The 12,408-nt window shown below is 35.7% G+C and overlaps 1 long non-coding RNA gene across 1 annotated transcript; it reads left to right on the forward strand.

Moving 5' to 3' along the window:
* The first annotated feature begins 8,321 nt into the window (after positions 1 to 8,321).
* Positions 8,322 to 11,340, forward strand: LOC145793426 (uncharacterized). The gene is made up of 3 exons (XR_014333859.1): positions 8,322 to 8,494; positions 9,203 to 9,337; positions 9,496 to 11,340. It is a non-coding gene; the product is annotated as an uncharacterized LOC145793426 (long non-coding RNA).
* Positions 11,341 to 12,408: the final 1,068 nt, after the last annotated feature.

Below are 12,408 nucleotides of genomic sequence, written 5' to 3' on the forward strand. Positions count from 1 at the left end.
CAGAAAAATTCCCTTAATCAAACTTTAAGAGGGGCTCAAAATAAGACTTTTTTTAGTTCATGGAAAATCTCTAAAATGCTTGCAAGTAAGGCTAAGCTAGGATGCAAAATTAGCCTTAAAAGAGAGATGGAAGATACAAGGAGGTAGATGACCTCAAACAGAAAAGTGTCCTTAATCAAACTTCAAGAGGAGCTCAAAATAAGACACTTTACAGTTTATGTCGAAGCCCAGAAATGCTTGAAAATAAGGCTAAAGAACGAAGCAAGATAAGGCTACAAAGAGGGAGATAGTGACTTACCCATGTAGCACAGCAATGCAGCAGCTTCTGGACCAAGATGGTGAGCTCTCAACCTCTGAAAATCAACTTCAAGGTGCTGGAATGGGTGGTGGAGGTGATAGGCTATGAGGTGTAGTGCAATGGGACCAAGAACAAGGGTTTTTTTGGAGCTTGGAATAGAGAGATATGGAGGAGTGTGTGTGTATGAGCCTCTGAAAATTCAGAACCATGGCAAAGAAGAGGGGAGCCTTCATTTATAGAGCCAAGAGACTAAAGCTTCTCTTAGAAGCTTCAAACCAAGAGCAAAGATCCTCCATACACGTGTATGGAGGATCCAGTCTGTGTCCTCCAGCTGGCACAGCTGGCATCCATTCAATCTGTAGAATACACCGGAAGGTCGTCGGCTAGAAAAATTGGTCGGCTGGCTTCTTTAACTGGTCGGTCGGCCATCTGTTCTGGTCGGTCGGCAGGAAAAATCTGCTCTGCAGGTCCAACTTCAAACGGGCATAACTCCTTCATGTGAACTCCTTTTTAGGTCATTCTTGTGTCCAAATTGAAGCCCCGGAAGTAAGCTTTGCAATGGCACCAGACTTACATCAAAATTCCAACTATGCAAAAAGTTATTCTTGTTTTGGTGAAGGTTGCTCAGTTTCGGTACAACCGGGATGATGCCCAACTTCAACCAATCATATCTCCCCCATCCGGACTCGGCCTTAGGATATTCTTGAGTGAAAAACGAAGCCCCGGAAGTCTTCTTTCCAACGGTGGTGGCCTCATAGCTTAAATTAGAGTGCATAGACAGATAAACCTGATTTAGCGAGGACTGTCCGACTCTCTTTTAGAGATTCATGCCCAACTTCTTTCTCAACTAGGTTTCTTCTCTCCACTCCTCTTTTCTTCAACTTCGAACCTCTGAACAAGGTGTTTTGAAAGATTTTTCATAGACTTCATCTCTCTTTCATTCATTTCCACTTTGTCCTTGCTCAGTTTACCAAAAAGCGCATCATTTGACAAAATGTGAGCCTCGGAACATCGTAGGAACTTTATTTCAAAAATATTTTGAAAGAGAGGATTTTAAGATGCAAAATCTTTTGGTCCAACAATGGGGTGTGAGGTTTTGATTTGACGCTCTCATTGCCAAAGAAACCGTCCTTTTGCATAGCATAGCCTGCACATCTTTCACCACCAAAGAAAACCATCAGTAACGCTCAAGTCTTAAGGGCGGTCAAAAATGGGATGTCTACACCCGGCCACCTACATATAAATATAAACAGTGAGCTAAAGCCCAGTGAATAACAACTGTGTAAAGGGGTTACAAATAAATGTCCTTTCAGTAATTAAAACAGTCATTTGCATCAGTAGATCAGTTATTCAATTAGTGGCTCATATTTCATGGCATACCAGTCAATTAGAAATCATAGCAATCATACGTGGTACATCCAATAGCAAAACAATACAGTAGGTCCTAATAGACCGAACAGTCAGTTGATGGCCATCAGAACAGTAAACAGTAGTAGTTCTAAACATTAGAACTAACAGAGATCTCTGTAACAGTAGCAGTAACAGTAACAGTACAGTAGCAGTAACAGTAACAGTAAGTTGCTATGGATGCCACGAGTACAGTTCACAAATAGGGCAAACATTCATTCAGTAAGCAATGTTACTTCAGAGAGCAGTACAGTTAATCGTTCAATAAATAATTAGAATTGAACATATCTTTACAACATTGTTACTCATAGATTACTGGGCTATAGATAGGCTAGTCAGCGTCCTTGGGTGCCAACCCTACACAGTTGCAGAATGAACACACACTAAGTTACACACTTGGGATTAACAACTTAGCCCCTACATGGCTTGGTGTGGTTCTATAACATTATCCTCAATAAGATGCCTTAAAGATGGCCTAGGAATGCCTAGGATGGAATGAGGATGCAAAAAAATTACACTTTAAAACACTTTTCAAAATTTGCTGAAAACAAGGGTCTCGCTCGAGCGTGGCTTTCTCCGCTCGAGCGGACATGCAGACAAAAAAGCTCCGCTCGAGCGTGACTTCCCTTGCTCGAGCGGACTGCAAACTCAGGAAAAAGTACTGGTTGCATGATATTCACGCTCGATGGACGCTCGACCCACGATCGATCGTGAGACTCAGACCCTCGCTCTAGCGCGGATTACCTCGCTCGAGCAGACTGCAAAACACATGAACTTCTAGGCATATGCATTTCACGCTCGAGCATGACTATCGACGCTCGAGCGGAAGTGCATGTACTCAGAGTGTACGCTCGAGCGTGGATCGAAAATCTGAAATTTCCAGATTGATCCTCAAGCACAAAACTCAACCTCTAAAGCTTCAGATTCGATTTTTCTGGGCTAATTTTCTGTAAAACACTTAGAAATCCATAATACAACATGTTTTAAAGATCATTTCATAAAATCAAGCCCAAAAGTGTGACAATTGAACACAATTTGTAATGTAAACTTGAAGAACAATGCAAGAACATAACATGCATGAGTTCCTATGAACTCTAATGCTCCAAAACATGATCAAATGCAAGATTGAGCTCAAAATCATGGTGAATTCATGGACCACAACTAAAATATGAACATGTATGTGGGAATTTCATGGAAAACAACCTTAAAATTCTATGATATAGACATGCATGCATGAATTCACTCTTAAAACAACACTTTAATTTAATTCTTGACTCTAATCACTAATTCTCCATGGACCATGCATGTAACAACTCAAATTCACGATTAAGAGGATGAGATTCCTACCTTAAGTCTTGAATTCCAAGTATGCTAGCTCAATTTTGCAAATTCACTTCAATTCCTCTAATTCCCCAAGCTAATCTCTTGATGAACTCAATTTTTCTCCTATTCTCCCTCTTTCTCACGGTTTGGTCTTGAGGATGGAGAAGATGATGAAATAATAGTGCCAAACATATGACTCAAGACTAAATAAATGGTCTAGAAATAAACCACTCAATGGCAATTATGTAATAACTCAAGCTAATGTAATTTAACATTATTTATTCTAATTTAATCATTCCAAATCAAATTTTAATTAAATCTAGCATAAAATCCTATAAATCCTAATTAGCATATAACACTAATCAATTTCTGAATCGGTCGCCGATAAGGCTTTCAATTCGCAATTCGAAATTCGAAATTAAAACATGAACAGATCATTCAGTAATCAAACAGATAGAAATGCATTTAAAACAATACACTCATGCAATAAACTCAGGATTTCATCTTAATCAATTACTTATCATGCTTAATCACAATTTAACGCTAATCAGAGGTGAGGGTTGTCACAGGTCCCCGCTCAAGCGTAACTTCCTCCACTCAAGCGGACATGAAAACATATAAGGGGCCGCTCGAGCGCAACATCCTTCGCTCGAGCGGTCTACAAACTTTGGAAAAGTACTGGTTGTGTGATTTTCATGCTTGACAAACGCTCGACGGTCGCTCGAGCGTGAGACTCATGCGTTTGCTCGAGCGTAACTCTTGTTGCTCGAGCGGTCTGCAAAAACATGAAACTTCTGGAAGCTTGCATTTCACGCTCAAGCGAACTTTTGGTCGCTCGAGCAGAGACGCAAAAACAAAGGTGGCCGCTCAAGCGCAGTATCTGATACTCGAGCTGAGAGTTCGAATTCTGGAATTTCCAGATTCACCTCCAAGCTCCCAATTTCAACTTTAAAGCTACAAAACTCATCCATTTGGGCCAAACACTTGAGAAAATACATTTAAACTTGGAAATCATCAAAAATTAAGGATCATTTCGCAAAATCAAGGCCCAAGAGTAAGTAAATTGGCCAAAATTCAACTTAAAACTTCAAGAACATGACTTGCATGTAATAATATGAGCTTCAACTTTTGAAAACATGGTTAATAGAGATATTGCTACAAAAACAAGTTGAATTCTTAAACTAAAACCAAAATATGAACATGTATGGAACACATTCTTAGACATCGTGCTCTAATTGCAATGCAATGTACATGCATGTATGTATACTCTTCTTGCCTACTCCAATAAGCTTAATTCTTGGCTCAATTCACTTAATTCTTTTGAATATATGTGTTAAGTGCCTCAATGACACAATTAAAGGCTTGATTTCTTACCTTAAACTTTGAATTCACAAGAGTAGAGGATTAAACTTTACAATTCTCTTCAATTCCCAACAATCCTAGTAATTCTCCTCTTTCCCTTGTTGATCTCACTTGTTCTCTTAGTCTCTCTCTTTCTCTCACACGTTTGGAGTTCAAGGAGGATGAAATAAGGGTGTAACAATTGGCTTCAAGTAGTCATATTAGCCTTTTATAGGCTTACTTAGTGGCTTAATTAAATTATTGATTAAGCTAATCAATTGGACATTAATTTTTCTAATTTAATCGTTCCGAATCGAATTTCAATTAAACCTACCATAAAATTTTAAAAATTCTAATTAACACATAAATCAAGTCAATTTCTGAATTGGATGCCGATAAGGCCTTCAATTTGCAAACCGAAATGAAAACATGAACAGATCTTTCTACGAGAAATAGATGTAAACACAAATAAGGCAACATATGATGCAAAATTTCACTTTAATTACTCATTGAGCATAATTAAGCATGGATTAACGTTAATCATGAGTCAGGGTTGTTATATGGCATATCTATCTTGATCTCTAAAACGATGAGATCGCGTTCGTCTTCGTGAATCTCTACCATTGTCATGCATTTGCCTCTCACTTGGCGCTTCAAAGCCTCCATGTCTGCCGTCATCTTCTTTATCAACTCATCTTGCTCCCTCACACGATGCTGCAGAACCTAGGTATCTATTCGTCGCCTTTGTCCATCTGGGCTTTAAAAGTGGCGAGGGTTCAAACCTCACTTTTCTTGCGCACCCCTATAAGGGTTCTGTCACTGAGGGTCTAAATCCGCCATGGGCGAAGCAAAAGGCAAATCATCATGCCTCATGTTCGATTCTGGCATCAGGCAATCAATGGCAGAATGTAGCAAATCTTCGTTGTACACCATTAAAGCTTGTTGAAGGAAAACTTGATCAAAAGGTAAGTTTTCTGAGATTCCCACAGACTGCGCCAATTATACGAGTACAAAATAATCCTTCTTGTATAATCTTGTTAATCAAGCTTGCACTCCTCTAAACATCGTTGTCCAATCACCTAAAAATACCAATGTGAGCTTGCTGGCGGGTGTGTACCAAAAACCCCTCTAATGCCTCAGTCAGCAAGTAGACAATAGACAAAAAGTTTTGTGTATTTGAGAGTAGGAATTGTAATACCTGAGATTAGGGTTTGGTTTGAGCTTTTGTAGATTCTGCATAGCACAATCCTAATAAGACTCTAACTCTCCTATGTAGAGTTCTCATAGGAATCACATTCCCAAAGGATAATGCTTATCTGTTAACACCTTCTTCACTATAAGCCAAGTGAGATGACACAAGTCTTTGCTCGGCTTTCTGCCGTGTAACCGGACTACTTTTGCTCTGTCCGCCAATGGCTTAGCCGTGCAACAAGCAGCTCCATACAATGTTTCCACAGCGCGCCACTAAGATGACATTGTGCGGCTCTCCTCCTAGCTTGGCTTTTCCCACTGTTTGACTACCTTGCTTGATAGCTTGGCCATGAAGTTAACCGCCACTAAGAAGTAGCTAGGTCTAGAAATATAGGCATTCATTAGTTCAATCAAACATCTTTAACTGCCACTAAAAAGTAGCTAAGTCCAAAAATATGGGCATTTACTAGTTTGGTCAAACATCTTTGACCGCTTCAACCTAGCTCAGCCCAATTTGGCTACACAAATTACCCTCTCAGTAATATTATTTCCCTTCTCTTTCACTCTCTTTTATTTTACCAAGTTTTGGATATCAACCATGCTACAAATCCCAAAACAATTACTCAGAATTTAAGCATTAATTTACAATATGTAGATCAGATTTGTTCTACACTTAAACTCCACAAAATACTCACTTAATCTGCATAACACATGTACATTCTGGGCAAAATCTAATCTCCTAATTCTAGGTTCACATATTAATTCTTTGGATATATCATTGATTGTGTGATTCTTGCAACTCAACTGAACTCAAGAGAAGCCGGAAGGATTTAGTTATGATTAGATTTCGCTTCTAGTAGCAATTTTGTTCACGATACAGACATTCTGTTTGGCTTTCAATTTTCAAATACAATTTCTGAACTTTTGTTTTGCATATATGTGTCCTTCATGAAATTTTTTAAAAAAATTATTTACTTTATAAATGCACCTAATTTAGATAAAAGTCACTAAATACAAAAATTCAATACTTGATTCACCTTTTTTTGTAATTATTAATATTTTAAAATATTTCTCTATAAATAATTTACATTTTATGTGCATTTAAAAAATTACAAATATTTGACTAAAATATAAAAAATTATTACAAATAATAAAACATAAAAAACTAAAAATTTAAAAACTCAAAAAACTGTGGGAGTTTTTTTTTTTTTTTTTTCCTTGACCTTGGTAAGATCATCAATTTTTCTAAAAGGGCATTACAAAAAAAGTTACTTATGATGGCGCTTGTATCAAGGCACGGGTAAATGGCGGGAGTAACTATGACTCTCTTAAGTTAGCCAAATGCCTCGTCATCTAATTGGTGATGCGCATGAATGGATTAACGAGATTTCCACTATTTTTACTAATTTTCATTATTTTTTAAATATTAAAATAGAAATAAATTAAAATAAAATATTCCAATGGCCAATTTTTTTTATGGAAAACACGCTTTTCAAAACATGATATCACCTAAATTAATAAGATGCCCTTTGATATACGATAGAGTGTAATTTAATTAGGGATTAATTTATTTATATAGTTATATTAGAAAACTGGGCCAAATTATAATTATCTTAAATATTTATTAAGATAAGTATAAATCCATGTAATTTATGATCAAATCTGGAAAGGGATTTGAGCTACCACGTGTTGGACTCAGGAGGCTTTTACCTGCCTATAAATAGGGAGGAGTTAATCAACTCTGTGGAAAGGAAAAGGGAAAAACAGAGAGGGGGAGAGGCACGTAGTTGCTGGTAGTAAGAACTTACAGTAGGAAGGTTGTGACAGTGGAGTAAGGCTAAAGGTCAATATTAAGATGAGTTATGTTATACCTTGAGTTACCATAATATATTTTATGTATGTTTTGACTTATCATAATTTATTTTATATAAGTTACATTTTATAAATTATATTAATATTTCAATTACGTGAATTAATTTCTGAACTATATTTATTTAAAATGAAACCCATGGATATGTTTGTTTAAATTTTAAAGAATATTTGACCATGACCTTATAAACAATTATGTTTTGTAAGTACCACCACGAGAGTCCCACGTCTTGGGGGACTTAAATAACCATTGGCCTCTGTTTGGTCACTTTGTGGCCCTCCATTGTCATGGATCTATTGACCTCTGGTCTGTGCGGAGATAAATGCTACACTATTGTGAGAGCCACCTCTATAATCCGTACGAGCCACATGTTGAATCTGTACCTCTGTTCTGACTGTCACTTCTGTGACCTCTGTTCTGTCATGTTCGGTACCGTGGTTATGGTTATTTATTTATATAATCTCAGTTTTGCTACTTAAATGATTATTTATTCAAACTAAGTTATCCTAAATATTTTAGTTACGTAACTATCCATGGTTATTTTGTGTCCCTTATACTCTTGGCATAATATTTCCCACTCTGCCATGTGCTTATAGTTGTTTACCAATTTTTAGGAAACAATGCAATTCAGAAATAGCTTTTGGAAAGTCTTAGACGCGGGGCTGCGGAATAGACACACACAACACCTTTATGATATTTTTATATCTAAATATCGACCTTTTTTGTCAATAAATTTTGTAATAAAAATAGAAGCTCTGATGATTATTTTAGTACCCTCACTTAAATATTATTTCCGCTCACGTTTATTTATTTGTTCGAGAATTGGCTGGAGGTAACTTCAGTTACTGGCCATCACGATACTTAACTCTTGGGTACGGGGAACGGGTCGTGACAGATCTTGATTTCGATTTGTGCATTAGGTCTTAGGATTTGATATTTTCCTTCGAGATTTTTCGATTTTCCTTAATCTTAACTGATCTAGGTCTTCGTTTTTCATGGATTCGGGTATTCAATCGCTCTTGATTTGGAGTTGTCGAGTTCACTTGAGATACAGAGCTTTCATGGTAGCAATCTTGTATTCGATTTACTAGTTTTTGAATATGTTCAAATTTATTATTGAAAATTATTGTATTTACATTTGATTAGGGTTTCTATTTTCATTCTAGGGCTTGTTCTTCATTGAGTTTGCTCTAGATTGTTGTGAGTTCATTCAAGATTCAGAGATTTTCATCACTACATAGTAATGATCTGGATTTGTATTCCATTTACATAAACTCTTGCTTAGGTTTCAATTTTCATCGGCGATCTAGGTTCTCATCTCTTCCATAAACGATGGCTCGCGCTTGGTTTGAATGATTTGGATCTGATCTAGGGTTATGTTTCTCTCAAGTATGGTTGTTTTATATTTTTCAGTTCTCAGGTATTTGACTTCAATAGTTTTAATCTAGAGTTGTATTTGATTTAAATAGATTTTCTTGTTTGTTCCACAAATAGGCAGCTAAGAAATTTTCTATGTTTTTCTCTTCATTTTTCTCTATTTCTTCTCTTTATTTGATGATCTCACTACATATGTGTGTTAATATAGTTTTATATGTTTATCTAAGACATCTTTGAAGAACGTCAATCATCTCTGCTTTTGTTGTGTTTTCTTAAACAAGGATTAGTGCTTAGATTGACGACTAGTTTTTGGTCATATAGCACTAAAACCTTCTAATTTGGGTACCTGTTCTTGAATTCTTTGTGTGTTTCTCAATGAATTAACTCCTTTATAGCCAGGGGGAAGACGATTGAGATAAGAAGTTTCAAGGAAATGAACAATTTGAGAACTTGAGCTATTAGAGGGAAGAAGGCACCCAGGACAAAAGGGTTGGATTGTTAAATTCAGTGAAATTGATACGGTAGAGCAAGTAAGCTTAATAGGACCAATCTGTTGTTTCTGTTTGCTTCATCTTTGAATTCTGGTTTCAATTCATGTGCAGAATGACTGACCCAACAAGGGATTGGATTGGCCTAATTTTAAGGTTTCCTTACAGTGGTTAATGAAATAGTGTTACATTATGTGTAGAAAAAGAAATGTTAAGTTGATGATGCCCTTGGTTTCAAGCGCAAAGCCAACATGATGGTTCAACCTTGGAATAGTTATCTAAGCGCAAATCCATGTGGGTGAAAGCACTAAAGCTTGGTTAAATTTGTTTGCTTTTGTGTGTTATTGTTATCTAACCCTTCCTCTATTATCTTATTATTTGTTATGTGTGCAATTGAAGTATCTTTCTTCGCATCATACTTGTATTTTTTAATGAACTTTTTAATTAAACTCAAGTTCAACCATTTGATATATTCGGGTTCTAATGCATCGCATGTGTTCACAAGTACTTTAGGGTTGGTTTCTTCATCGATTGCACCTACAAGCTCTTTGAATGTTTTATTGGAAAAGTGTGTAAGTTTGAAAGAATTAGAAAATAGGGAAGGTCATGGCTGTAACGCCTTGGCAATCCTGATAATTCAAGGGACTGGGAAGGGTCACTGTGGTTTTTCACAATGTCCTCTCCGTATCCGTTGAAGTAATGGTAGTATATATCCAAAACCACAGCGGGTTGAATACAAAGGAATATGGATAGGTCATTGAACTCGATTTTGATGCTTAATTTGGTCTGCATTTCCTTTTGTACCAGGTGTAGCCTTTTTAATTTCTTAATTTTTTTGGGATAGGGATGGACCTGAATAGAACAGAGAGGCATCTACTGAAGGAGTTGGGTTTCATTTGCCATGTTGAAAATCCTCATAAATTCATATCAAAATACCTTGCAGCCCGTGAGACACCCCCAGAACTGAGACAAGAAGCTTGGAATCTTACAAATGATAGGTAGCTCTGAATTAATAATATAATTTTTTTTGTAGCTATTTGAGTGTCATTTAACCTGGTAGCTTTTAATGTAGAACTTAAACTCAACCCCAATAAATTTGTGAAAATAATGCCAAACGATAGGTCTGTACTTAGGCTAATGCTCCCAACTACCATGGATAATGTTCAATTTTTTACAATGTGTAATTTGATATGCATAATTATTCTTCTCTATCTATGTATTGAAGATTTCTCGCCGCTAGGCTTCTCTGTATACCTTGACGTTTTGGATGGATTTGTGTGCTTATGTATATCTTGACGTTTTGTTTTTGATTTGTGTGTCATTATTTAGTTTTGATGGTTCATTATTTTGTTCATAATGGCTACTTATCAAATAACAGAAAAATTATTCTTATGGGTATTACTAAGACTCTTTGTTAAGGTTATTCTTTATTGACTATCCTTTTTCTTAAGCAGTTTGCGTACGACTTTGTGTGTGCGGTTCAAGAGTGAGGTTGTGGCCTGTGAGGTTGATTTCTGCTATAAATATATTTTTCAGTTATAAATTTGTTTATGTTGGATGTTTAGTGATACTATGTTGTGCTTGGCGTTAAGGCAAATGGGTTAATAATGGATTATGCATTAATGATAGATTTTGCAAATTTAATTATTGGGTTGTATGAGGATGAGGCATTTTTACCCAATAGCTCTTTTAAGACTATCATTATTTAGTCTTCAACTAATAATGGCATGCTCAATGGTTGATATTTATTGGATTGATAGTCAATGACTGCTGTAAAAATCCAACTATTCAGTCTATTTTTGCAGAAGCTTCAGAATTTGGCTAGGCAACACTCCAATGTTCTCGAGACTCTTTTGCCGAAGATTCGGAAGCAAGTTGATGTTCTCAGAGAGTTTCGGGTTTTCTTTCAATATATATATATGATCTTATTGATAGGACTAAAAATTAATGTTGTATAGCTTAGTTTCTTTTCACCACCATGTTTTAGTGATGTTGAATTGCTGATTATATGCATATTTATGGGAATGTCCTTGATTCTCTATACATACATTTGATTTATTGAGTGTGTTGAAGTGTATTGCTTTGATGTATCATTGCAGAGCCAACATGATGAGTTGGAGGCAAAGTTTTTCGAGGAGAGAGCAGCCTTTGAAGCTAAATACCAGAGCACACTCCATATTTTTTTTATTTATCAAAATGAGAAAATATTAGCAATTTTTATTTTTATTTTTATTTTTATTTTTATTTTTATTTTTTTGTATTGAGTTAACATATTGTGTTTTAAGGTTTTTGTTTTTGGTTATGAAAAATTGAAAAATGAATATTGACTCATATTATGGTTATATGTTTTGAAAATGGTGATGGATTATAGTTTTTTTTTTTTTTTTGTTGGTAAGGAAAAGGCTTTGCTTTGAACAAAAGTTAAAAACATCATTAATTAATTATGATTTTTTTTTTCATTAAAACATCACAAAATGTCGTCATGATTACGTCATAGTTAACTTCTCTGACGGAAATAGTCAACAGAGATTAAGAATTAGTGGCGCTTTAAAAACGTCGTTTAAACTTTTTAGTGACATTTTTAAACGTTACAAAGATATGACGGTGGCCGTATCAATGATGAAATTTTTACAATTCGCCTTATTTTTTTGCAACGTGTTTCTAGCCTTTTGCAGCATCTTAAAAACGCCGCTAATTCCTGATTTTCTTGTGGTGGGGCTATAAAAGTAATTCTATCCCTGTGATTATTATCTTCTTCATTATGCTATGCGATTGGTTGCTGAGAAAATTTAGGAAAAGCAAAGAAAGACTGCCAATGCTTGATTATGTGATGACGGTTGCTTTAAAGGTTATTAGCTACCAAATTTAAAAGAAGAAAGAAAGAAAGCAACTTTTAACTTACTTGTTAAAGTAGTGGTGAGTATAGTCTGGATTGGATTAGATTGGGAAAAAATTATGATCAATTCATTATTTATGGTTCTTGAAAAATTAGAACCAATCTAATTCGTTTAAATCATGGAACCAATCCGAACCAATCCATTTAAACACTGATTGGATCGGTTTAGGACCACGGATTCACATAATTAAATAACAAAAAAATATATATAACACTT

Source organism: Camellia sinensis, chromosome 1 (assembly GCF_055761805.1).
Source record: "Camellia sinensis isolate YWXY chromosome 1, ASM5576180v1, whole genome shotgun sequence".
Lineage (NCBI taxonomy): Eukaryota > Viridiplantae > Streptophyta > Magnoliopsida > Ericales > Theaceae > Camellia > Camellia sinensis.